At 43.4% G+C, this 25,493-nt stretch overlaps 1 protein-coding gene across 2 annotated transcripts in view; it reads left to right on the forward strand.

The window, feature by feature from the left end:
* Positions 1–25,493, forward strand: part of CUNH4orf19 (chromosome unknown C4orf19 homolog) — a 64,735-nt gene that overhangs the window by 31,278 nt on the left and 7,964 nt on the right. For both annotated transcript variants that reach the window (XM_039226957.1, XM_039226958.1), the window contains one exon: positions 14,905–14,953. The gene's annotated coding sequence lies outside the window, so the exon portion shown is untranslated. The remainder of the gene's footprint in view (positions 1–14,904; positions 14,954–25,493) is intronic.

The raw sequence follows: 25,493 nt of genomic DNA on the forward strand, positions 1-25,493 counted from the left end.
AGAGCGTCCAACCCAGCCTAGAGGGGTCTAGAACGCTATCTTTCTAGAAGAGGCCGATATAGAGTGAGAAGTCAGAATCAAGTAATATAAACACAAATGTCTATAAATAGAAATATAATATAAATATCTCTTTCCAGGGAAGAGAGAGCTCCTATGCAGTCTCAGTTAAAATTCCCACAGTATAGGGGCACCTCCGTGGCTCAGTCAGTTAAACAACCAACTCTTGATTTCAGCTCAGGTCATGATCTCATGTTTCGTGGGTTCGAGCCCTGCTTCAGGCTCTGCTTGGGATTCCCTTTCTCCCCCTCTCTCTGCACCTTCCTCACTCACAGTCTGGGTCTGTCTCTCTGTCAAAAAAAAAAAAATTAGTAAATGTAAAAGAAACCTCCTACAGTGTGAAAGTATGAGCTGTTTTTGAAATAATTGAGGATTTCTTCTCATTAAGCTGACCCCTCTACCCACCATGGTTTCAGGGATTTTTGTAGATAGGGTGGGCAGCCACAGTGACGCCAAGAGCAGGATGGGGAAGAACAGGAGGTGGAGAAGGAGTAGGAAATGGATTTCAGTGGCCCTTTCCCCTTCCCTCAGGCTCTTCCCTTAAATATCCTCTGCTTGTTTTCTTCCTCTTCTCTCAGGTCTATCCCAGCTCATGGGTGTTTGGTCAAAAGATCAGTAAATCACTTTCTTTTGATTCAACATTTACGGTGACCTTAAAAAAGTCACTAGGACATGTGCCCTGAGAGGTAGGAAAGGGGCATCATCACCACCACCGCCATCACCACCACCACCACCACCGCTTTATGAGTGAGGACATTGATTTCCTCTCCACGAGCGACTTTACCGAGTCCATGGTTAACTGTGGCAGTGTCATGACTGGAGCCACGTATCTGGGGACCCAGAGTCCCAGTAGAATGTGGCAGCTTCAGGATCTGTCAGAGCTCAAATCCTGGCTCTTTCTCTTGCTTGCCAGCCAGTATAAAGCAAGATCTTTAACATCTATAATTTTTGCTTTTTCCCCCTATTAAATGGGCTTAAAAATAGTACTGCCTCCTAGGGTTGTTAAAAGGGTTAAAACGAGATAATGGACATAAAGTGCTTGACACACAGTAAGCATTCAATAAGTATGTATTATTATTATTCTATCATGATTCCCAGGCACTAAATCAGACTCTGTGATTACAAAACTGAGTAAGACACAGCACCAGACAGACAGACATCTTAACTGACCACATGGCTGCATGATAGACTTGGAGTGAGCAGTTGGCACAGTGCATTGATGTGCCAACTCCATTTGGAGTTGGGGGCCAAAGATCCAAAAGTCCCTACAGAGCAGATCACAATGAGACCTTGATCTCGGAGACAAAATTTTGCTCACCTTGAAAGGGTGAGCCCAGCCAAAAAGATGTGGTTATATTCATTATCTATTGCTGTGTAACAAATAATCCCCAAATTAGCACCTTAAAACAAAAAACATTTGTTTCTTGTTTCTGTGGGTCGGGAACCCAGGCACCGCTTCACAGGGTACCTCTGGCTACAGGTCTATCATGAGGTTGCAGGCAAGCCGTTGGCCAGGCCCGCGGTCACCTCCAGGCTGGACTAGTGCTGGACAATCTGTTTCCACGCTCACTCAGGTGCCTGTTGGCAGGCCTCCAAAGAACCACTTCCAAGTTCACCTGCACGGTTGCTGGCACCCTTTGGTTTCTCCTCACAGACTTTGTTTTTCCTGGAGAGCTGGAGGCAGCACGTTTTCTGTAGAGGGCCAGGTAGTATGTTAGACTTCGCAGGTCATTCGATGTCTGTCGCAAGTATCAGCCCTACTGTGTGGCCCAAAAGCAGCCATACACAAGTCATGAATGACTGGGTAGAGCTGTATTCCAGTAAAATGTTATTTACCAACCAAAGGTGGCCTAACCCCTGCTCTGGATCTCAAGAAGGACAGCAGCATGATTTAGCAAAAATTATACTGGCAGCCACTGAGCTTCTCAGGGCTTCAGTTCCTAATCTGTAATACATGTGGGTAAGATTAATATTTTTTCTTGAGGACTTCTCACCTCACAGATTCTGTGATTTTAACTTTAATTTTTATTCATAGCCATTTAATATTCATTTATTCTCTTTCTCTCTCTCTCTGCTAAAATGAATAATCAGAGTGTCAAAATCCTTTACATATCTTGCTTTAGAATGGAAGAAATTTAATGGACAACCTCACTGACATGTTCAAGTTTCTCCTCTTACTGCATGTAGCCGCAGTGACTCATGCGTGGCAGGCCAGCTTTGGGGCAGAGAGTCATAGACTCTGGGCAGCAGGGCTCTTGCCTCCCTACGTGAGAAAGAAGAGGTCCAGAAGCTGGAGGTCCAGTAGCATCATAATAATAGCTACCTGCGATCGATTGCTTACCTGTGCCCGTTTAATGTCTGTAATCCAGGGGTGCCTGGGTGGCTCAGTCGGTTAAGTGTCTGACTTTGATTCGGGTCACGATCTCGCAGTTCATGGGTTTGAGCTCCATGTTGAGCTCTGTGCTGACAGCTCAGAGTCTGGAGCCTGCTTCAGATTCTGTGTCTCCCTCACTGTGCCCCTCCCCTACTCATGCTCTGTCTCTCTCTCTCAAAAATAAATGAACATTTAAAAACTTTTAAATAAAGTACGTAATCCATAAGATATCAGCTCTTAAGGTTATTAAGATACAGATACTTAAGGAATCACAAATAGTGGAGACTCTATAAGAGGTAGAGTTGACCCCCACCCCTAAGAATTTCCCTTAAAGCAATTCTTCACAAACCTGTCCCTGATGTTTACTTTGCATTATACTTAAGGGTGAACATACAACCTGGTTTTTCTAGAACTATAGTATTGGATCAAGGTCTCTCAGATATTGAAAGGGATTTGGATTACTTAATTTTTGTTGTTTTTGAGGCTTTCAGTATATTCAAGTAGTGAAATAGGATTATAAATATTAATACTTTAAATGCTTACATGTACAAATGTGTGATCTTGTACACACAATCATAAAGGTGATGGAATTTTCTATCCTCAAGATTTCTATTCTCAGGATTAAGTATTAGTTCATAGGGAACTACAGGTGAGCTATTACAGAAAAATAAGACTGAAGTTCAAAGCTGTGTGATGAATATTCTTTCAAGCCTGTCAGTGTAGTTTTGGGCGTGTACTTGGAGATGCTGGTCAAGAGTCTACATGTGAGGCCCTTTGTGAATGGGAAGCCCAAGTTTACTGACCTCCAGTATCCCATATTCCCATATTCTGTCTACCTCCACAATAATAGGCTTGGTTGCGTACATCCCGTCACGTTAAAGACTCATGGTGTCAATGAAAAAACCTTAAACCCTGAACTCTTGCCTCACCATTTACTAGTTATGAAACTTAAGCTCTCTATTCATGAAATGGAGCTAGTAATACGTATTTCACAGTGTTGCTGGGAAGAAAATGAGGCAATGAGTGTATAGTATCAAACACATAATGGATGCTTCAGTTTCAGATAGCATCTCTCTCTGTCTCTCTCTGTCTCTCTCTCTCTCTCTCTCTCTCTCTGTCTCTCTCTCTCTCATGCGTGCGTGCACACACAGCAGATCCAGAGCCCCAAGTTGGGTTTTGAAAATCTGTTGAGGGTAAAGCCTGCTAGAGCCCAGCGAAGAGTCCCATGGCTCCCCCTGCCCTGAGCTCGTGGTGACACATGCCCTGCCAGGACAGTGCTACAGCTGCAGTGACTGGGCCCCCGGGCTCTGCCCCCTCAATCCTCTCCTGTTCCCCTCACCTGCCCTTGGTAAAGGAAAACGTGCAAGGCAGTTTGCACATCTGAGACAAACCTCTTAGGCCACTTAGATGAGAAAAATCTGCAACAGAATGAGACTTTATAAATAGAAAACATAATCTTCAAAGGACATTGGAGCACCTACCTACAGAGAGATCCACGGGATGACTGTGAGACATTCTGGGGCCCCTGCTGCCAAGAGAACCATACCTTGCAGCCAGAAAGAGCTTGTGCCGCAGAGAAAGAGAGAAAAGCCGAGCTCGGAGGAGTTACAGTCCAGGTCTGATTCCCTGGAATCTGTTGGGTGCCGTGTCTTTAAGTACTGGGAAAAGGAGAATTTCTGCCTGGGACAGGTCATTGCTAGGGTGATTTTTCTTGCTCTCTTCCCGGACTTCTGAATCTGAATAGCGGTGATGCCTCACAGAGCCAGCATTTCCTGGTTTGTGATGGAGAAACAGCTTCTGGGCTGGCCTCTAACTGCTGGGTCCTATAGGTCATCTTTATCTCATATCAGGAGAAAACTTTAAAAAGGAAAGGCAAGCAAACTCAAAATCGTTTCACCCATTATAATTATGTCATGTTTATAGTTAGCACTGTAGACTTTGAACTTGGAAGCTGCAAGAAGGGTGACTTTTACCAAAAATGGAAGGTTCCAGTAAAATTGTGAGTTGGCGAGGAATGGTTAATTATCTGGCTGAGGTTCACTTTTAGAATAATTTGCACCATTTGTAACAATCATTGTGGACCTTATGTATTGTTACAGAAAGGCTAGAAACAAAATGTTCAGTGAAAGAAAGCAGGGCAGGGACTTATTTATAATAGGTATTGTGTAAAATCACTGTGTAGATGGACATAAAGTAAAACAAATCTTGGGGAAAAAATGAACACATAACACACGGTTAGGTTGCTATGATCGTGCCTGACATTTTTTACACTCTTTTCCCAAACTTTTTGTGTTTAAATGTATGTGTGTATGTGTGTGTATCATTACATCTAGTTTTATATGTATACGTTATATGAATATGTATACATACAAATATTTGTACAGATCATTTTTTAATGAAAAAGTTGTTTAAGCATTTGGAAAAGATTGGAGATATTTGTGAACAGAACAGATGCAAAAGCAAAAAAAATAGTTTTAATACTTAAATACAGTACTTAGAATTTGTCTTAAGGACTAAATTTTAAAATCCATCAATAGGTGAACTAATTGTACACTCTGTACTGCAGATGATTGTGCTTTCCTGAAGTAACTCAGATATTTTCTTTTTTCTGTAGCGATTCTAGATATAAATCATGGCTTTGATGTGGGGTTTTATTTTTGTGGGTTAGTTTTGGTGATTTTTTTTTTGTTTTTTGTTTTATTTTGTTTCATTTCATTTCATCTCATTTCATTTGGTTTAAATGATATTCCTCTTTGATCACTTCACACAAGGAAAAGATATTTCCTTGTGCGAAGTCCTGGTTAACTTCTCATAACCTCAGACAACAAAGGGCCCCTGTGTGAGGACGCAGGAATTCCTCTGGAATATGGGGAAGGCCCCCAGCTGAATCGTATCCAAGGAAGATGTTGCAAAGCTTGCAAAGCTTGTTTGAAGAAAGGAGCCCAGCTGGAAATCTTTTCTTTCTATTCAGATACTGGCCTTGCCTGGGGGTGGGGGTGGGGGGGAAACCCATAAAAGAGAACCCAAAAAAACAAGCCTGAATGCACTTACAAATTACAAGGAAAATTTTAATTCTTGCACCCGGGTGTTGACGGTGTTGATGCCAACTCAGGCTTATCATATTCCAAATTTAACTCTATTTGGAAAGAAACTTTGTTTTTCCTGTCATGGAAGTTGAAGAAGGTAACAGGGATGGAGACTGTCCACCGCATAGTGTAAACCCTGAGCAAAAACCTGTCTGTGGAGAAGTGACAGGCAGGCTCAGGTCACCTCGGCCACCTCTGCTCACTGCCACTGGCCTCAGCCCACCCGTGAATCCGACACGCTGCACCCAGTTGTCATCATGAACTGCAGGTTTCATCACGTGGGACCCTTGAGTGGCATCCTCCATGGAACTCTGGCCTGTCCCTCGTGGCTGGCTCTGTGTCCCACCATGTTGTCTGTCCACCACCCACAAACCTTCCTGCCAGCCACCTTCCTCCCATCCTTCTGTTTCTCTTAGACCCGGGGAGGATTTATAGAAGGACATACAGTACTTGCCAGTGGGTCTGGCACGTCCTGGGCTTTCGGTAAATGTCATTGCCCTTCCTCCTTCTTCCCTTTGCCCCGCTTTGAACAGAAATTCCCCAGAGCTCCTGGGTGGCTCAGTTGGTTAAGCGCTTAAGCATCCAGCTCTTGATTTCGGCTCAAGTCATGATCTCACAGTTCGTGAGTTCGAGACTTGAATTTCTGCGCTGACAACATGAAGTCTGCTTGGGATTCTGACTCTTCCCCTCCCCTGCTCTCTCTCTCTCTCAAAAAAAAAAAGAAAAAAAAAACCTAAAAAAAAATTTCCCCTTGCTGTTATAGGTACTTAAGTTCCTGGTCAATGATAGATTCTTTAACAAAAGCCAGAAAACAGTGTCATGATGAGAAGAAATGAGGAGAGCCAACCCTCTCCTTCATCTGGGGCCCTTCCTCACCAGCCTGCTGATTGCTTGTTGGAGATTAAGAACAGCGAGAAGAATGGCAGCTGCCATTTTTGTGCTTCTGCTACCTGCTTAGCCTGATCAGTGCTTTATCTGTGCCCCTCACATCTAAAAAAACCACTAAGGCCCAGAGAGGTTGAGAGATTGTTCAAGGTCACAGAGCTAACAGGTAGTGGTGCCAGAATTCAGACTCTGAGTTTCTGAGTTCTCCAGAGCTTTTCCCTTCTCCTACTATGCAAAAGTGCTTTCCCAACAACTCACAGAGTATGGCCCCCAGCAGCATTTGCTCGCAACATCTGCGTGGTCAAACAGTATCAGGAGACGCAAGAAATACCCCTTCCTTGCTCCCCGAGTGTCTCCAGATGAAAACGAAACCTGTAACAGAGTAATAATTCCTTTCCATGGACAGATACCTTAGCTGGTTAAATATCAAGCTCTGGAAAGCTCTATTTACTAATAGACCCATGGAATGTGATCCCTCAGGGGTTTAATGTACTTAAAAACACTGTAAAAATCATCATTTAAGAACCTCTAGGGGGGCCTGGGTGGCTCAGTCGGTTAAGCGTCCGATTTCCGTTCAGGTCATGATCTCATGATTTGTGAGTTTGAGTCCCGCATCAGGCTCTGTTCTGACAGCTCAGAGCCTAGAGCCTGCTTCAGATTCTCTCTCTTTCTCTGCTCCTCCCCTGCTCATGCTCTGTCTCTGTCTCTCAGAAATTAATTGATTGATTAAATAAAAGAAACTCTAGACCAGCACCATTCAATAGAACTTTCTGCGATGAGGAACATGTTTTAGGTCTACATTGCCCACTATGGCAGCCACTAGCCAGAGATGGCCTGTGGTTACCATATGGACAGCACAACCCTAGAATATTCTGAAAGGTTCATTGCTGGTGCCCACATTTTCATAATACTTTGCCTATAAACTTTATTATGTCACTGGATCATAATTATTTGTTTATGTTTTGCCTACTTCACTAGGTTATAAACTTTTATGTCCTATTCATTCTACTATGATCAGCTACTAGCACCTGGCATGGCCCACAGTACTAGATATTGAATAATTAATATAGGTTAAGAAAATGTATATGATTCAGCCTTTTCAAAAGCATCTTTGTTACTACTTGCTATCATCTGGTTTACCCTTCCTCAAGATTTTGCCCTTTACGACTTGATTGGTCCCCACATCTTCAAATGAAGCCCAGACTCCTCACTTGTGAGCACATTTTTCTTTCCTCCAAGGAAAACACCTCCTTTTCTTTTTTTTGAAAAAAGCACGTTTTTAGCTGATTACTTTGGTTATTTGTTTCTCTAAGTGAATGTTTCTAGTACTATGTCTTGATACATTTTTCAGTTTTAGACGTTATTACACTAGGGAAGATAATTCTGCTTCCACCCTCGGCCCTACAGTAGCACACCAGAAATGTCCCCAATCCCCACTGCGCCCCCCAGTTTCAGTTTCGTGGATATCTTGTATCTGTTATAACTCTGTAAATGCTGTTCCCAGCCAATCCAGGTGGAAAATTATAACAAGTGGCTCGTTTTTTCATCTGTTAAGTACTCTGCATACTTGTCCTGATTCAACCCCAAATTCTTTTCTTTTTTTTTTTAATGTTTATTTATTTTTGAGAGAGACGGTGAGAGAGAATGCAAGCAAGGGAGGGGCAAAGAGAGAGAGAAAGGATCCAAAGCAGGCCCCAGAGAGAGCGGCAGAGAGCCTGATGCGGGGCTTGAACTCATGAACCGAGAGATCATGACCCGAAGTCAGGTGCTTAATGAACCACTGAGGTGTCCCACCCCAGGTTCTTTTCTTGTTGGATAGATCTTTCTCGTTGGGATCCTTCAGGGATTCTGTCAGTTTCCTCTCTTAAAACTGCATGGAGCCTTCTTGCCTTGTCCGCTCCAAATGAGCTATCCCTGTGGCTGTGTCCACTGCTGTTGTTCTGGAATCATGGCCACTCTCATCCTGGGGGACACTTTGTCTCCTGTGTTTAATGTCCTATTTTCTGTATCCCTTGCTTCCCCTTCTTAGTTTACTCCTTTATTTGTTTGTGACATTTTTCAATAGCTTCCTTTCCAGGAGGGGAAGGTGTGTGAATGGTAAATATTTTGAGAACTTTCATATCTGAAAATATCTTTATCCTACTTGCTCACTTAACTGGTCGTTTGGCCTGATTTAGAATGAGGTGTGTGGGGGCGAGTGCCTGGGTGGCTCAGTCAGTTAAGTGTCCGACTTCAGCTCAGGTCATGATCTCTTGGTTCTCAGGTTCCAGTCCCGCATTGGGCTCTGTGCTGACAGCTCAGAGCCTGGAGCCTGCTTCCAATTCTGTGTCTCCAACTCTGCCCCTCCCCCACTTGTGCTATGTCTCTATCTTTCAAAAATTAATGTTAAAAAAAAATAGAATGAGGTGTGTGTGTGTGTGTGTGTGTGTGTGTGTGTGTGTGTGTGTGTGTTTAAGGAGTCTGAAACCATTCTGATCCCCAACTCTTTGGATATGATCTGGTTTTCTCTTTCTAGAGCTTGTAGGATCCCAGTTCTGAAATATCACAATGATGTGTCTTTACATTGAGTCTGTTTTTATTCATCGTGTTGGGCACTTGGTGAGTGCTTTCATTTAGAAACTCATGCTGTTCAGTTACATGAAATTTTCTCAAATTATTTTGTTGATGAATTCGTCCCTTCCTTTTATTCTTTCTTTTTGGAGCTCCTGTTACTTGGATGTTGGCTCTTCTGGACTGAGCCTCTAGATTTTTTAAATCTTTTCTACCTGATTTTCTGTCTTTTCTCTTTTGCTGCTTCATATGAGATTTCCTCATCATCTTCCAGACTCTTTATTGAAATATTAATTTTTGGTGTTTTGATTTGGTCTCTAAGAGCTTTTGGTCATTATTGTTCTCTGATTTTTTTAAATTATTTTTTACATTTATATATTTTTGGGAGAGAGAGATAGAGCATGAGTAGAGCAGAAACAGAGAGAGAGGGAGACACAGAATCCAAAGCAGGCTCCAAACTCTGGGCTGTCAGCACAGAGCCCAACACAGGGCTCAAACCCACGAACCATGAGATCATGACCTGAGCCGAAGTTGAACACCTAACCTACTGTGCCATCCAGGTGCCCCTCTCTGACTTTTTTTTTAATAGCCTCTGTTCTTTTTGGATACAAGTGACATGGTGAGGATATTATTGTCAATTGTTTTATTTTGGCTTTAGTTTTCCTCCCCCTACATTTTAAGTGCTTTTTGGTTGGGCGGTTGGTTGGTTTCAATCTCTGTCTTTCCTGTTAGAGACTTTCCTCTGATGTCTGGAAGACAGCTCGAGGGTGACGGCCAGCATTCCCGGAGCCAAGGAGGGGAGCAGCCTGAGGCTCTCGGCCCTCCGCATGCACACGTTCACTTAACCCCCAGTTTTGGATTTAGAACCCCTGCCCTCTGCTGTGTGTCTACTGTATTCTAGTCCCGAAACCCTGCTTTACCCTTTCCAGACACTGAAGCTCCATTCTTTGGATGAGATAGAGAATGGAAACCACTCCAAAAGCTGGGAGTGCAGAAAGGGATGTAGGAACCTAACTGCTTCTTCAGCACCTTCCAAGTCATCCTGATTCCAGCCATTCCTTCTTTATCCCTTCAATCCTAAAGCCTCTAAGGATTCTGCTAAATTGGGCTGATTCTTGGCTTCCCACGCGACTGACTTGCTAGGTCACCTCCATGCACTTTCTGTTTTTAGGGAGACTTGCTCTCTCTGTGAGCTACGCATGCCTCTTCTTTTGTGATGGAGAGTGGCCGCTGCCTTTGTCCTGTGTGCCACCTTTCCCTTACCATCTCCCCACCAGCACGTCAGGCACTTCAACTCCACCGGCTAAACGCTGAACCCAGCCTCTTTCAAATACTGCACGTGGTCTCCTTCCACCTGCTCTGTTTATGGAACCACCATTCTTTCCATGTGTCAGCCTCCAAGAATGGGAATCATTTCAGTAACTCCTCCTTTTGTCACACAAATCCTTTCTTTCAGGGAGACCTGGCTTTTTATTTTTCACAAAACTCAGTACACACTTGTGGAAGTCCTACTTTGTATTCCTTGTCGAAGAAACAAAGATAACGAGATGTGACCATCAGAAACTCCCAGGGAGTGGCAGGGAGAAAAACAGACACTGACTGATTGATGATGATGGTCATGGTGACGGTGACAATGACAGTGGATGAAAAATCATAGCTAATGTTCAGATTGGCACAACGCCAGCCACTGTGCTCAATACTCTACTGTTCTCTTTCACTTAACCCTAACTACACTCTGAAATCATAATTGTTGTTTTAGTCACAAGGAAACGGGTAGTGAGGCAACAGAACTTTCCAGAGACACTATATGTAATAAGTGTATAAACCAAAGGGCTAAGAGAAACCAGGAACAGTAGAAAATCAGTGCCTAACTCAAAAACCAAAGAAAGCTTGAAAAGATGGTTTTCCACATTTGCTCTTTCCTTTGGATTTCTCTTTGATACCACCCCACACTCGGCTCTTTTCATCTCCTTGCTTAATTCAGAGGATCAACTCTTAGCAAGTCTCTGCACAAAACTCGTGTCATGTTCCCTGTTTGCTGCCAGCAGGGGAGGCTTTCTGGAGTATTGCTGCCATCCTGCCATTTGCTGCTCGAGAACCTACCCGCATCGCCAATCAGGTCACATTTGGTCTTCTGTGCCTACTTTCAAAAGCCCCAGGAACCTCATCACATATGCCATTTCCATCTCCAAATCCACTGCATGGGCCTCCCCACTGCCTTTTGCACAAGCCCCATAATCTCTCCTACCGTTTTGCTTTTACTAAGCTGTCCCCTAATTTCCACCACCTCCCATGTCCGCATTTCTCCCCCCAGCCTTTCCTGGCGGCTCCACTGCACTCGGATTGCTGCTCCTCCCAAACTCCCACCATGCTTAGAACTGATTGCTTTCCTAGCCTTTGGGTCCTCACCATGTACAACCTGAAGTAATGTCAATGCTCTCTTGCCCAACAAATAAATTAGCCATGTACCTTAGGCGCCAGCAAAGCAGGTGCACCAAAATATTCTCTTTAGAAAGAATTTGTTTCAAAAAGTCATTCGGGGGGAAAATTAGAATTCATGTGAAGGGTCTTGTTTCCGGCTATTGTTTCTGTTTTGATACATGATCTTTATATAGTGCTTAGAAGTGGTCAATTTCTTAACTCCATCTCTGGCTGTTGTTAGTTTTCATCTTAGAAGGTTCTTGGGTTAGGAGTGCCTGGCTGCCTCGGATGGTAGAACATGTGACTCTTGACCTCTGGGTTGTAAGTTCGAGACCTACCTTGCATGTAAAAATTACTTAAAAATTTTAGTTACAAACAGAAAGGAAGGGAGGCAAACCATAAGAGACTCTTAAATACAGAGAACAAGCTGAGGGTTGATGGTGGGGAGGGGAAAACGAGTGAGGGACACTGAGGAGGGCACTTGTTGGGTCGAGCACTGTGTGTTGTATTTAAGCGATGAATCATGGGAATCTACCCCCAAAACCAAGAGCACACTGTATACACTGTATGTTAGCCAACTTGACAATAAATTATATTAAATAAATAAATAAATAAATAAATAAATAAAATCTTTAAACAAAGAAGATTCTTGGGTAAATGTCTTATATAATATTCATATAATTGTGTCCCAGATAGACCCTTATTTAACATAGGATATATTTAGTAAATATATGCATCATATATTCCTGAGATAAAAAATTATAATACAGTATTTAAATGCCATATTTCATTGACTATTTGATGTCATAGATTATAAAATGTACTGTTATGTACCACAAAAATAGAAAATAATGCCACCAATTTAACCATGATGTGCCAGTGAATGTAAGTTGCATTTCAGTTTCAGAAGTGTTAAAAGGTGAATGAATACATGTGCATCTTAGATTTGATTAAATATGTACACTGTAGTCTTATAATACATTCGTATTAAGCATCTTAAAGTTCTCAGTGATATTTATAACTCATATTTTTATTTTTATTTGTTTCATTTGTTTTATTTTTTTAAATGTTTTATTTATTCTTAAGAGAGGGAGGGGGGTACCTAGGTAGCTCTGTCGGTTGAGCATCCGACTTCAGCTCAGGTCACGATCTCACGGTTCGTGGGTTTGAGCCCTGTGTCGGGCTCTGTGCTGACAGCTAGCTCAGAGCCTGGAGCCTGCTTCGGATTCTGTATCTCCCTCTCTCTCTGACCCTCCCCTGCTCACGCTGTCTCTCTCTCTCAGAAATAAATAAAACATTAAAAATTTAAAAAAAAAGAGAGAGAGAGGGAGAGAGCATGAGCAGGAGAGGAGCAGAGCGAGAGAAGGACACAGAATCTGAAGCAGGCTCCAGGCTCTGAGCTGTCAGCACAGAGCCTGACGCAGAGCTTTAACCCACGAACTGTGAGGTCATGACCTGAGCCGAAGTTGGACACTTAACCAACTGAGCCACCTAGGCGCCCCATGTAACTCACATTTTTAAAAGTCAGGCCATGTGCCTCTATATGCAAGTCACTGTGTCAGAAGATAACAACATGTGGATAAACTATGGTGAAGTCATGACCTGTCCCTACTAAAGTTTACAGTCCAATGGTGGGAACGTTATATAAATGAATCACTATAATGAAGGCAAAAAGTGATCAGAGCCATCCAAGAAGTTAAAGATTCCATAGAGATGAAAACAGTGGAGTAATTACCTTTTGTTGGTGTTTTAAAAAAATCTCACCGGGGGAGGTGGTGTGCAATGAGGTTTGAAGGATCAGTAGAATTTTGCAAGCCAACTGGGAGAAATAATATGTGCAAAGGCAAAGAAACAGGAAAAATGTAAGCATTTTTAGAAAAAAGTGAAAAATCCAGATTAGCTGGAAGTAGTCATAGCTAGAGAAGCTTCAGAGCTAATCCAGCAGACCCCCTGGGGCCCTGTGGTAGAAGGCCCTGACTGCCGAGCTGAGGACATTAAAGGACATTGGTTGGCCGTGCAGAACCACTTAAGGCTTCCTAACAAGGAGATGGCTTGTTGAGCACTCCATCTCTGTGGATCCCAGTTTAAATGCTCTCTCCTCAAGGTCCATTCCCCCCTCGTAAGTAGGGTCTTACCTGTAACTCCAAATTGCCACATCCATTTGGTTTCCTACAATACACTTGGCACATGGCAAGTCTACCAACCTTGTGGCAGATTCCAAGTTCTTTAAACACCAAGAAATCCAGAATACTCACTCGTTTGTACATAGGGCTGACATTGTATAAGGTATACACTGTGGGGCTGTCCCATTCACTGCAGTTTCCTGGAGCCTGGCACACAGTAGGAATTCAGTGATTTCACCGAATAATACTCCATCATTTCCTGTCTTCTCATTGTCATGTTCCCTCTACCCAAAAGGCCCTTCCACCACATCTCACCATCGTTATTTTTCCATCTGCCACAGATTCTCTGAAATGTCAGCAAATGCCTGCCAGCCCAGTGACACAACCTCGAGGTCCTGAGATTTTTTTTGTGTTCTTCTGAGGGCATTATTCATACCCTGCATAATATTTTAGTGACTTGTAAACTCTTTTTGTCTCCTTGCCCACCCCAGCCAGATGGCTAGCTCCCTGGGGCCATGGACTTTGCCTTTCTCGTGTCTTCCTTACCAAATAACATTTGAGTTGAATTATGAACACTGTGGTCAAAATTAAGAATAATAGAATCATCTGACATTTCAGCAATATATTCGATTTTAAGGAATAATTAATCAATAAGAAATCATACTGAGTGAAAAAACATTATAGGACTATGAAACTGAATTACCAAAAGGGTAAAACCATTCCATTATTGTATGACAAACTTGAGACAGAATTCATTATCTCACAAAGTAATTTACTTGGGAGTGGACTAAGAGCATTTCCTGAGAATGTCGCATCTTGATAAAAGTGAATTATTCTAGTCGTCACAGAGAAGTTGCTAAGAATCTGAACATTAGCTTTACGTTCTCAAATCTTACACAGCACTGTTTTCACTAAGCAAAGTTATTTTCTAAATTATGTATTTTATTAAGATATTACACATTGTATTCATTGAAGGGAGCAAATTCCCTGAATTTTTTTCTGTTTAGTTGAAACTTTACCCATCAGAGAAGAGTGTGACGTCATGTGATGTTTACCAACAATAATAAAAACAACAGTAGCTTTTGGTTATTGAACAATCCCAGCATGCCCTGCATGTGATAAACTGCTTACATGTTGTGCTATTTAAATGTCACTACAACCTTTTTATAGAGGAAATCACTGAAATTGGGTGGTTGTTCATTGATTGCTGATTGTCAGCAGCTGGCTGCAAACCTAGGCCTGGCAAGTCCAAAGACACTCATCTTCCCAGGCCGGGGACTCTCATCCCCCACCTAACTGCCTCACACCCCCTCCAGACATGCTGTCCGCTGTCACTTTCAAGATACAACTTGGCTGTGAACAGGAGGCAACTTGCAGACTCAATCTGTATCTTTTTTTGTTGTTGCAGGAAGAGAAGTTAAACTTCAGAGAAACCCAATGGACAATCTCCACAACAGGTAAGCCCATTTCTTTTCCTTTTTACGCTTTGGGGGGAAAAGTCTGTTCTTTCCATTTTCCATTAAATTTTCTATTACTGGGTCCTTCACTACGGCTTTTATTACCTGACTCACAAAAGTCAGTAGACAGGGCAGTCCCTGAGGTCTATTTCATTCTGGCTTCGTTCAGGTTTGCGCAGAATTTTGTTGTTTCCTTTTTAGTTGTGTGGTTCCGGGCTGCAGTTCTGAAACATGTGAGATGAGCATGACCCAACTGAGTCTTCACACTGAAAGATTCACAATATGAGGAACTGAAACAAGATGGCAGACGTTGCCTTGTTTGAGCTTAGTGAGAAATGTGTGCCTCAGACACTACAGTTTTTTGCTACTCAGCCCTTGTCTACAAATGACTGCAAAAGCATGCTGAATATTCATTTGGGGATTGCAAATAAATTTTCGCAAGTTAGACAGTTCACCAATACGGAAGCCACAAATAATGAGAGTCAATTATACCCATAAAGCATGGTGATTAACACCAGGTACTTAGGAAGCTCTGTGTAAGTTTGATATTTTTGTCATCATCGTCATTGTTAAATGTTATTAAACACCCTGAGGGCATTGGGCACCTTTGAGAAGTCTCAGGGGGAATGATGTGATTCAGATTTGTGTCCTAAAAAGATCACATGACTTTCATGTGGTGAATGTATTGGGTAGATGCAGTTGACAGGAGGAACTTCAGTAATTCAAATAAGAAAGAGGTGATATGGGGCACTTGGGTGGTTCATTTGGTTAAGTATCTGTCTGTTGATTTCAGCTGAGGCCATGATCTCAAGGTTCGTGAGTTTGAGCCCCGCATCTGGCTTCGTACTGACAGTGTGGAGCCCGCTTGGGATTCCCTCTTCCTTTCTCTCTCTCTGCCCCTCCCCTGCTCACTTTCTCCATCTCTCAAAGTAAATAAACTTAAAAAAAGAGGTGATAATGTTGTAGGATGGGAGCAATGGCAGTGCACATGGAGAGAAAGGGTGGGTCTAAGACAGTATAAGAGGTAGCATTCCTGCCTTCGTGTTGCATTCACCCTGGAATGTGGTTTGGAACTCCACCAGCACCATTATCTGCTCACTTTTGCCCACAAGCTCTTTCTAATCTTCCTAAGATTACTCAGGTGCTCCTTATGTAACATCGTATGACGTATTTCAATCCCATAACACTAGAATAGTCATCTGCTTCTATATTATTGATGTATTTTTTGCTTGCTAGACTGTAAACTCTCTCCAAATCCCTGGAATTGAGTTCAATAGTTGGCACATAATAGGTGCTCCAAAAATGTATGTTGCGTGAATGGGTGGCAAGCCCTTTAGCAAAATGGCAGAGATCTCTGTCTCTTTGTGTCCTGATAACTAGCAGAGTGTGTTGCCCCGAGTTCATGCTTTGGGTTTATTGAGGCCTTAGAATCATGTTCAGTCTTTTCATGTGCACAGATTGTTTTTACTATACTTTCAAAAAACATTGGGGATTCAATTCTGCTATGCAGGGCCATCTATAAGTATGAGACAGTCTGTTTTTTCTTATCCTCTGACCAGTTCACCCTTCTGGCCTTGAGTCCTGAGCACTTTTATAAAATGAGGTAATTGAGTGGGATGTTCTCTAAGATTCTTTGTGGTTTGAGCACTCTAGGATACTGGGATTTACCTACAACTAGTTGATTTCAAGCATCCAGCCCTGAGCTCTGCTTCATTATTGGGATGCCTGGGTGGCTCAGTTGGTTTTAAGCATCTGACACTTGATCTCAGCTCAGATCTTGTATCTCAGGGTTGTGAGTTCAAGCCCCATGTTGGGTTTCATGCTGAGCATGAAGCCTACTTAAAAAATAAAGAAAAGAAAAAAGAAAGCTATCATTATTTGTAGCCTTACAAGATTGTGTTGTATAAACTTTTGTCCACATTTCCTCCTCTTAGGCTTCCTCATCATTTCTAGAACTTAGCTTTTTCTAAATGCTTCAAGTTTCTTCCAGATTTCTTCCACCTCCCAGATAAAACTACTTACCAAATAAGAAGCATACCATGTGTTGGAGATCCACCCTGATTCCCATGGCTTTCCAGGGAGGATTTGGTCAGAAACACTGGTATCTACTCACAGTGTCTAGAATCAGTAGCACCCAGTGGTTAAAGAATAGTCTCATAGATAATGACAGTGAACATGAGGACAGTCAACATTTAAGAACCTACTACTTGCCAGACACACTTTGCCAAGCTTATTACACATTTTAATTATGCAATCTTAATAGGAACCCTGCAGGATTAGGTGTTACTATTTTCCCCATTTCATAGTTGGCAAAAGTGAAGTGACTTAAGATCACCTGGCTTTTAAGCGGGCCAACCCAGATTTTGATGCCAGGGCCCTTTCCTCTAATTACAACACTATATCGACTTCTATGTGCTGGATAGTCAGGTTCTTCCTCCTCTTCTCCTAGACCTCCTGCATGAGTCTGTACGTGTTCTCTGACTAGTCCTTCTGGTACAATGGCCAGAAAAATGAAAGCAATTGTGTGCTAATGCCAAAGGTGTCTCTTGGGTTTCTAAGCGGATGCCCTTCCAAAGACTGCATGCCTTCCTATGAAGCTTGACCCAAAGTTGGTAGGTCAGCCCAACAAAGTGAGTCGAGAAGAGTTTTGTCAGATGATACTGTTACCATGGTGGTCAAGGGTATGATAGAAGGGGGTCCACTGATCCCCATGAAAAAGACAGAACTGCACATGGTAAGTAAAAACACATCATCTTCATTTCAGATTTTTAAAATCTTCTCAAAGAAACTGTGTTTCCATTATCTAAAGATTCTCTGAAATGTGCTGTTCATATTCTTGAAACATGAACAAGTCATTCAGAGGGTCATGGTTTATTCTCCATCTTCAGTTTGGTCTGAATCTTGTTGCTGCGGTGATTTTCCCTGCACAGGGATTGTTTGGGTTGGTTTTCAATGTCATGTTCTATTGGTTCATCAGTGAACGAGATTTTACCCAAGTAGCAGAATTTAGGGGAAATATCCAACTCCACATCAATGATGAAAGTCTGTTATTTTACATAAGATTATATATATATTAGCTGAGAGCTATATGATTCAAGTCACTGTCACCTCAGAGCTGTCTGTAATAATCCGCATAACTTCCTCAACATATACTTCAAAAGCACATTAATAAGCACATAGTGATATCTGGTTTATCAGTGCTAAGAGTTGTAGATATTTGTCTTACGCTGTTGAATTGGAGCCTCATTGAAGCATTTAGGGACATATTAAAAATCAGCTTCCTGGAGCACGTGGGTGGCTCAGTCAGTTAAGCATCTGACTCTTGATTTTGGCTCAGGTCATGAACTCACAGTTTGTGAGTTCAAACCCTGCATCAGGTTCCCCTGCTTGAGATTTTCTCCCTTCTCTCTTTCTGCTTCTCCCCTGCTTGCACACGTTCTCTCTCTCTCCCAAAATAAAGAAATAAATATTTTTAAATTTTTCTGAAAAAAAAAAAAAATAGCTTCCTGACACTATATTGATGATGGGAATTGGGTTCATACAGCCTGGCACCTCTATTAACAATAGGGAATAACTTCCTTATTTTAGCAGCCAGGAAGAACATTTAAGCTTACTTATTAACCACTATCGCCCACACCCATTGGAGATGTTGAGTATTTTCATGAGATTACTGAAAATAGCATGAAGGTTCTTATGCCCCTATACCTTGTCCAGTGGCAGTTTTAAAATACCAGTCTATAGGAGGGGTTTAAGAGCTTGGAAGGGAAAATAGGAGACTTGTCTGGAAGTTCCACTGTACAGGAAACAGACTGATTTGGGGTGGGTAGGGGAAGAGAACTTGATGGAGATGATGAAGGGGCTAAAGTCCCTTCTCAACCACCACGGACATCCGTGTGACCCGCCCTGGGTCAGGTGCGCAGCCAGCAACAACATGTATGTTAGATAATACCAATTTTTGCAGAGTCCAATACTGTTGCTGTATATTCTTCAGTAACTTAGCTAATAAGCCTTTGGCCAGGATATTCTCTATGTTAGGCTAGGTCCAGTCAGAAATGGGAACCCTTCCTTTCAAACAGAGGGAAGTTATAGTCAGTAGGTTATGCAGGTATTGGCAGAGCTGGGAAACCAAATGGTGAGACAACACAGAGATGGTCAAAGTAGGAAGACACTACCACCCTCGGGTAAGACATGGAACCCGATGCTGGAGCAGTAGCTGGAAACACGGAGGGCAGAGCTGTTTGCATCTAGGGCTGTGAAGGAGATCTGGCCAATCTTAGGATGGGCAGGATACTGTCTAAGCAGAGAGAAAAAGGGAGAAATATCTGTCTTCTTCCATCTCCCCTCTCTGGTCTTCCACCAGGACCTTCCATTGGTGGAACCCACCCTGATCCAGATGGCAGGGGCTTCTCAGCTTTGTGGTGCCCTGGGAAACTGAGGCAGCAGAAAGGCAAGGACTGATCTAAGAGCAAACAGGCAGTGGAGCCGTCCAGTGTCAGATTTGTTCACTCATTTCCCAATTAGTAAACACTAGGTAGTTCAAATTAATCCCATATTTCCAGACACTTGGTTATTTTAACATTTTGCTGTTACAACACCCATAGAGAAGGATAAAAGACCAAATATGATTTAGAAACTGCTTAGAAGTAAATTCTGAGAAACAAAATGTTTATAAACTTAAGACGATTGAAGGAGCACCTGGGTGGCTCAGTCAGTTAAGCATTCATTGTAGGCTCAGGTCATGACCTCACGGTTCATAAGTTTGAGTCCCATGTTGGGCTCCGTGCTGACAGCTCAGAGCCTGGATCCTGCTTCGGATTCTGTGTCTCTCTCTCTGCCCCTCCCCCACTCATGCTCTGTCTATCTCTGCCTTTCAAAAATAAATAAATGTAATGAAAAAAATTTTTAAAGAAAAAAAGAGGATTGGAAAACTACCCCGATCATTCAGTAATGAATTACATCTCATTTCCAGACAGAAGTCTACGCTTAGGAATTTACACTTCACAGAGAATAGAGACAGAGCTGCTCAAACTTTTCCTGTAAAACAGTTCCCACCGAGGGTACAGGAGGATGGGGGGACTGGTGAGGTATCTAGAGGGCTGCCCCGAAACTACCAACAGAACGTTAAATGTCTGTGTGCCTTCTGTTTAATTCCAGTTAATTCACACAAATTTTGGCCTTTTCAAACATGCAATATTCTGAATTTATTTTTTAAATAAAAGCCATGAGCATCTTCCGCCCAAAACCTCAAATTGGTCCATATGTATTTTGTGACTTCTCTTTACTTCCTAGTTCATCACCACATGCCCCCCTCCAGAAGATGGGTCCCCACGACCAGCTCACATGTGGGTGGCCCATGAGATCTAGGGAGAGCGCAAGGATGGCCAGAGAGGAGGGACAGCCAAAGAAACAGGCCCAGGGGCGTCATATCTTACCTGGGCACACCTTGCGTGCGGCTTCCTGCCCAGCCACGTCCACAGAATCACCGTCCAAACATACAGGTAGAAGAGAGCAAGGCAGACTCTCCGGTCTAGGGCTATGATGGGCATTCATTGTGTCAACAGTGCTCTCTATAGAATGGCGGGAGCCTTATGACTCCACCATGATCTGGCCACATTACAGAATACACCTCATGTCCAGCCAGAGCTAGAAGGGGCCCTGCCGTATGGTGGTGCCACGGCCACCAGGACTTGAAAGTGACAGTCACTATCTGAAATATTTACCACATCCCCTACTCCCTAACTTTGCCACATGGCAAAGCACCTACACTATTTGTGCCCTAATTTTTGTCTCCGAGGCCTTTCCCACACCAAGTCCCTTCCTCCAATTTAAATTAAATGACCAATATATACTGCCATCTGGTGGTCATAGATGAAAGCACACCTACAAAATTCTGTCCGAGCCCAGATCAAGAGGATTCAGTTCCCTTTTGCAAAAAGTTACTGCATCCCAAATTGCTGCCTGTTGTGTAATCCAGCAGACTCAGAAATCAACAGAACCTACCAAGACAGATGCCAGGAAATATGATTAATAATGAAAACTAGAACAACAGCATTAATAGCTACCTCATACCACTTTCTAACTTAGATCCATTTACTTATCCATAAAATAGTGGTTTGCACCTTGAAGGGTTGCTGTAAAGTTTAAATAAATGAGTACTTGAAAGTTCCCAAAACAGTACTTGATGCATAGTGAACACCCAACTGTTATCTACTTATTATAAGTATTAACGAGTACTGGGAATCCACCATACACCATAGTAAATACCTTACACACTTCTATCTAATTCAGTTTTCAGAACAATCTTGACAAGCAGCAACAGTTATAATTCCCATTTTGCAGATTAGACAACTGAAGCTTGAAGACACTAAGAAATCTTTTTTTTTTAATTTTTTTTATTTATTTCTAGGAGAGAGAGAGAGAGACAGCGTGAGCAGGGGAGGGTCAGAGAGAGAGGGAGTCACAGACTGAAACTGGCTCCAGCCTCTGAGCTGGCAGTCAGCACAGAGCCCAACGCGGGGCTCAAACCCACGAACCGCGAGATCATGACCTAAGCGAAAGTCAGACACTTAACCGACTAAGCCACCCAGGCGCCCCGAAGACACTAAGAAATCTGCCTAGAGGTCACAAAACTAATAAGTGGCGGCGGTAGATGGAAACCCCCAGCTCTGATCCTAGCTTACTCCTTTAGCCGCTATGCTGAAATGCCAGCGCGGGGTGATGAACCTTCCCAAATGTTTATATAAATCCCATCCCACCCCACATGTACAGTCCCCACCACCACAACCACCGCACACACATTCAAGACTAGAAGTTCTTCTGGGGAGCACTGGGATGCCGTTGTTTCCCCAGAACCTGGTACAGAGCCTGGTACACACCACGGATTCGACAGAGAGTCGTGGAATCAGTGGAGGCAGCGTGTGATGACCGTGACCATTCGTAAAACATCTGCCTTAAGGTCAGCAGATTAATGACTACATCTGAAAAGAAAACAATGGTATCAGATTTTGAATACAAGAAAAGCCTTAGAAATGCTTTTAAGTCAGTCAGGGCGCCTGGGTGGCTCAGTCGGTTAAACATCTGACTTCAGCTCAGGTCATGATCTCACGGTTTGTGGGTGTGAGCCCCACGTCAGGCTCTGTGCTGACAGCTCAGAGCCTGGAACCTACTTTGGATTCTGTGTCTCCCTCTCTCTGCCCCTCCCTTACTCGTGCTTTGCACACACCCCCAAATAAATAAACATTAAACAAAGTTTTAATTAAGAAAATGTTTTTAAGAAAAAAGATTGTGATATACAAGTATATGTACCCCAAGAACAGAAAAATGGAGTGACATTCTCACTTTGTAAAAGCCTTTTGTTTTTCCACGTACAAGGCAGACACCAAGGACCCTGCGACTCCAGCAGCAGTAAAGTTTTGGGAGCGGGACCTGGCTTGTTCCTCAGAGCTCATGCAATGGAATCACCATAGAAACAGTGTAGACACCCTACTCGGGTGCATATACCTGCAAGGCCAGCCCTGGGAGAGGCCAGGCAGGCAGTGCTTTCAATAGTACGATTTGAGTGGGCCCAGGGCAGTCTTTCATCAAGACTTACCAATTTCAGGGCGCCTGGGAGGCTCAGTCCGTTAAGCATCCGACTTCTGCTCAGGTCATGATCTCGCGGTTCATGAATTCAACCCCCACATCGGGCTCTGCTGACAGCTCAGAACCTAGAGCTTATTTAGGATTCTGTGTCTCCCTCTCTCTCTGCCCCTCCCTTGCTCACATTCTGTCTCTTTCCCTCAAAAGTAAATAAGTGTTAAAAAATATATTCAAAACAAAACAAAACAAAAAAAGAAATACCAATTTTAACCCTGACATTTCACCCTCAGAGAACAATTTCTTCCTTTGGCTCCCAAGACTGGTAACCTGCGTCTCCCCCAAGCCCACTGCAGTGGGGAAGGGGGCTCGGCAGTGCACCTCCTCCAGCCTCACAGGGTCCCCATGATGTGAGGCCTCACCCTCCCGGGGGCTCTGTGGGGACACACGCTCTCTCCCACGGTGCTCCCTGGAAAGAGGCTAAAGAGACCTCTACCCCAGAGCTGCAGACCTGAAATGAGCCAGGGGACCCGGAGGAGAAGCTTTTTACATTGAGTCAGGATCATGCGCTGGGGCGAATGCGGCCCCGGGACCCAGACACACCTCAGCGGAATGACGGTGGGGTGGGTCACAAGCCCTGGAGAGACACCTCACCTGCGCAAGGGTCCCCTGGGTGCCTGCCTTGCCTCCGTATTCACTGAACTAACAGTGTGTCAACTGGGTTGAATAGAGGGTCGAAGAGGGACGTTCCCCTTCTTCACTGAATCCCCTTTCAGACTGTCAGATTCAGAAGGGAGATGGACTCAGGAGATCCCACGACTGTCCCACGTCTGAGCAGCTGGTGACGGAGCCACTGCCAACATGTGACTCCTGGCACAGACTGCCTGGCTGGGGCCACCTAAACTCCACGTTACACTTGTCGCCTGAGGCTCGATACTCCCCCAGATGAGGACTGTCACTTCAACAGTTGTTTTCCCCAAAATATTTCACAAAACCTAAGTTTCCTTGTTAATAAGTCTCTTATGGGAAAAAAAATTCTGTGGTCAAATAATTTGGGTAACTACGGGAGCTAAACAAGGTAAAATAGTTCTTTTCCATAACCGTGAGCATGTTCATCTTGAATCTCTGCTGTTCTCAAACCTATCTGACCAGGGACCCCTTTTTGAGAATCACCTACAAACACATCTCTGCACGTAAATATCCCATCAAACCCAGCTCTAGGTGATGCTAACATGCATGTCACACATCACCTATTGAGAATGCCTAGAATAGACTACTTGATGGTGATAATAAAGGTCCTCAGGTAGTCTTTCAGGCCCTCTAGAATCACTGAAGCTCAGCCTCTTTAGGAGAAAAGGAAACTCACCAAGAGTTTTCAAAGGCAATGGTTCTGCTGAGGAAATCGATTGAGCAGTCTAAGAATGTATCTTCTTGTCCCTCTTCAGTTATGAATTCAGCGCTGGCGGTGAACTTGGGCAGGCCATCTCTTATTTATTCTGTAAAGCGCCTGGTAGTTTTCTTCAGCGCCTGGCAATTATTTTCTCTCATTTCTCAGTACCCAGAAACGACTCATTAAATATTTGTAAGCTTCACCTGCTGACCAGGTTACGTGAAATTGCAGCTGTTCTCTGAACACTGGCAAGCTGGTTTTCCAAAACAGAGCTGAGATTTAAGTGTTTCGTTTTATTGTGTCTGCCTTCCAAGTATTCCAAGTTCTATAAACTCTGACCACTTCCCAGCAGCTGCCTCTAAAGCTCCTTGACTAGAATCCTTGAAGCAGAACGCCCTTGACCCTGGGAACTGCACAAAGCTGGGGTAGGTTGGGGGAAGTGCCGTTTCCCAAGCCCAGAGGGAGGAGCCCAGTCCCTCCCATCTCTCAGATCCTGCGTTTGGTTTTTTGTTTTGGACCCCTGGCTAGTGCGATCATGGGTAGCGCAGGCCCTCAATTGGGATAACTTGTAAAATCCCAAACTCCCCTTTTATTCACTCACAGCAGTCACTCGCCAGTCATCCCTTTGTTTGCATAGCGAGTATGCAGGGTTCCGTGTGAGCTCGACACTGCCCCGAGTTAGGTGTTGCCCAGGAGGAGTTTGGGATTAGAAGGGGAGGCAGACACCTGATGGGCCCCAAAGCACCAGGCTCTAAGTCCCTCTCGAAGACGGGGCAGCTGAGGATGGGAACCAGACCTCTGCCTTCAGAGGCTGGGACTGCGTACTGAATAACAGTCTTCAGGACGCACTCACGGTGAGCAGTAAATCCAGAAGAATCAGGGAGCTTTTTTGGCGAGCTCCTTTCCAAAACCCTTCCTCCTGTGCTTCTTTATAGGGAATATCTTCTTATCAGTGATTTCCCACAGGTGTTAGCTCCTAGTCCAGGGACAAGCAGAACAACAATTAACATTAGATTGGTGCTTTTTTTTTTTTAATTTTCCACTTTTTTTTTCCTTTAACTTTTCCTTTGGACATTGCATCAGGCTTACTGAAAAGTTATGAGAAAAGTGCAAAAAATCTTCAAATACCCTCTGCTCACTGTGCCTAAAAGTTAACATTTAGCAGATTTGCTGTATTCTTCCCTTTCTCTACATACACACACACACACACACACACACACACACACACACAATGTTTTTTCGGAATCATTTTAATAAATTACAGATTTCATGCCCTTCCTCCTTAATACTTGCCCCTGTATTTCCTGAGAACAAGGACATTCTCTTATATACCCTAGGGTATTGATCAAAATCAGGGAATTAATATTGATTTAATGTCGTTACCTAATCTACAGGCCTTATTCAGATTTCTACAATTCCGTCAGTAAGGACCTTTTAGCCAAAAGTTTATGCATTTCATCAGGCTGTCGTATCTCTTTGGTCTTCTTTAACCTGGACTAGCTCCTCTGTCTTTGTTTTCCACAATAATAGTACACCTTGTTAAGAGCACAGACCAGTTTGTTTTGCAGAATATCC

This window comes from Hyaena hyaena, unplaced genomic scaffold (genome assembly GCF_003009895.1).
Source record: "Hyaena hyaena isolate Hyena2069 unplaced genomic scaffold, ASM300989v1 scaffold_24, whole genome shotgun sequence".
NCBI classification, from domain to species: Eukaryota; Metazoa; Chordata; class Mammalia; order Carnivora; family Hyaenidae; genus Hyaena; species Hyaena hyaena.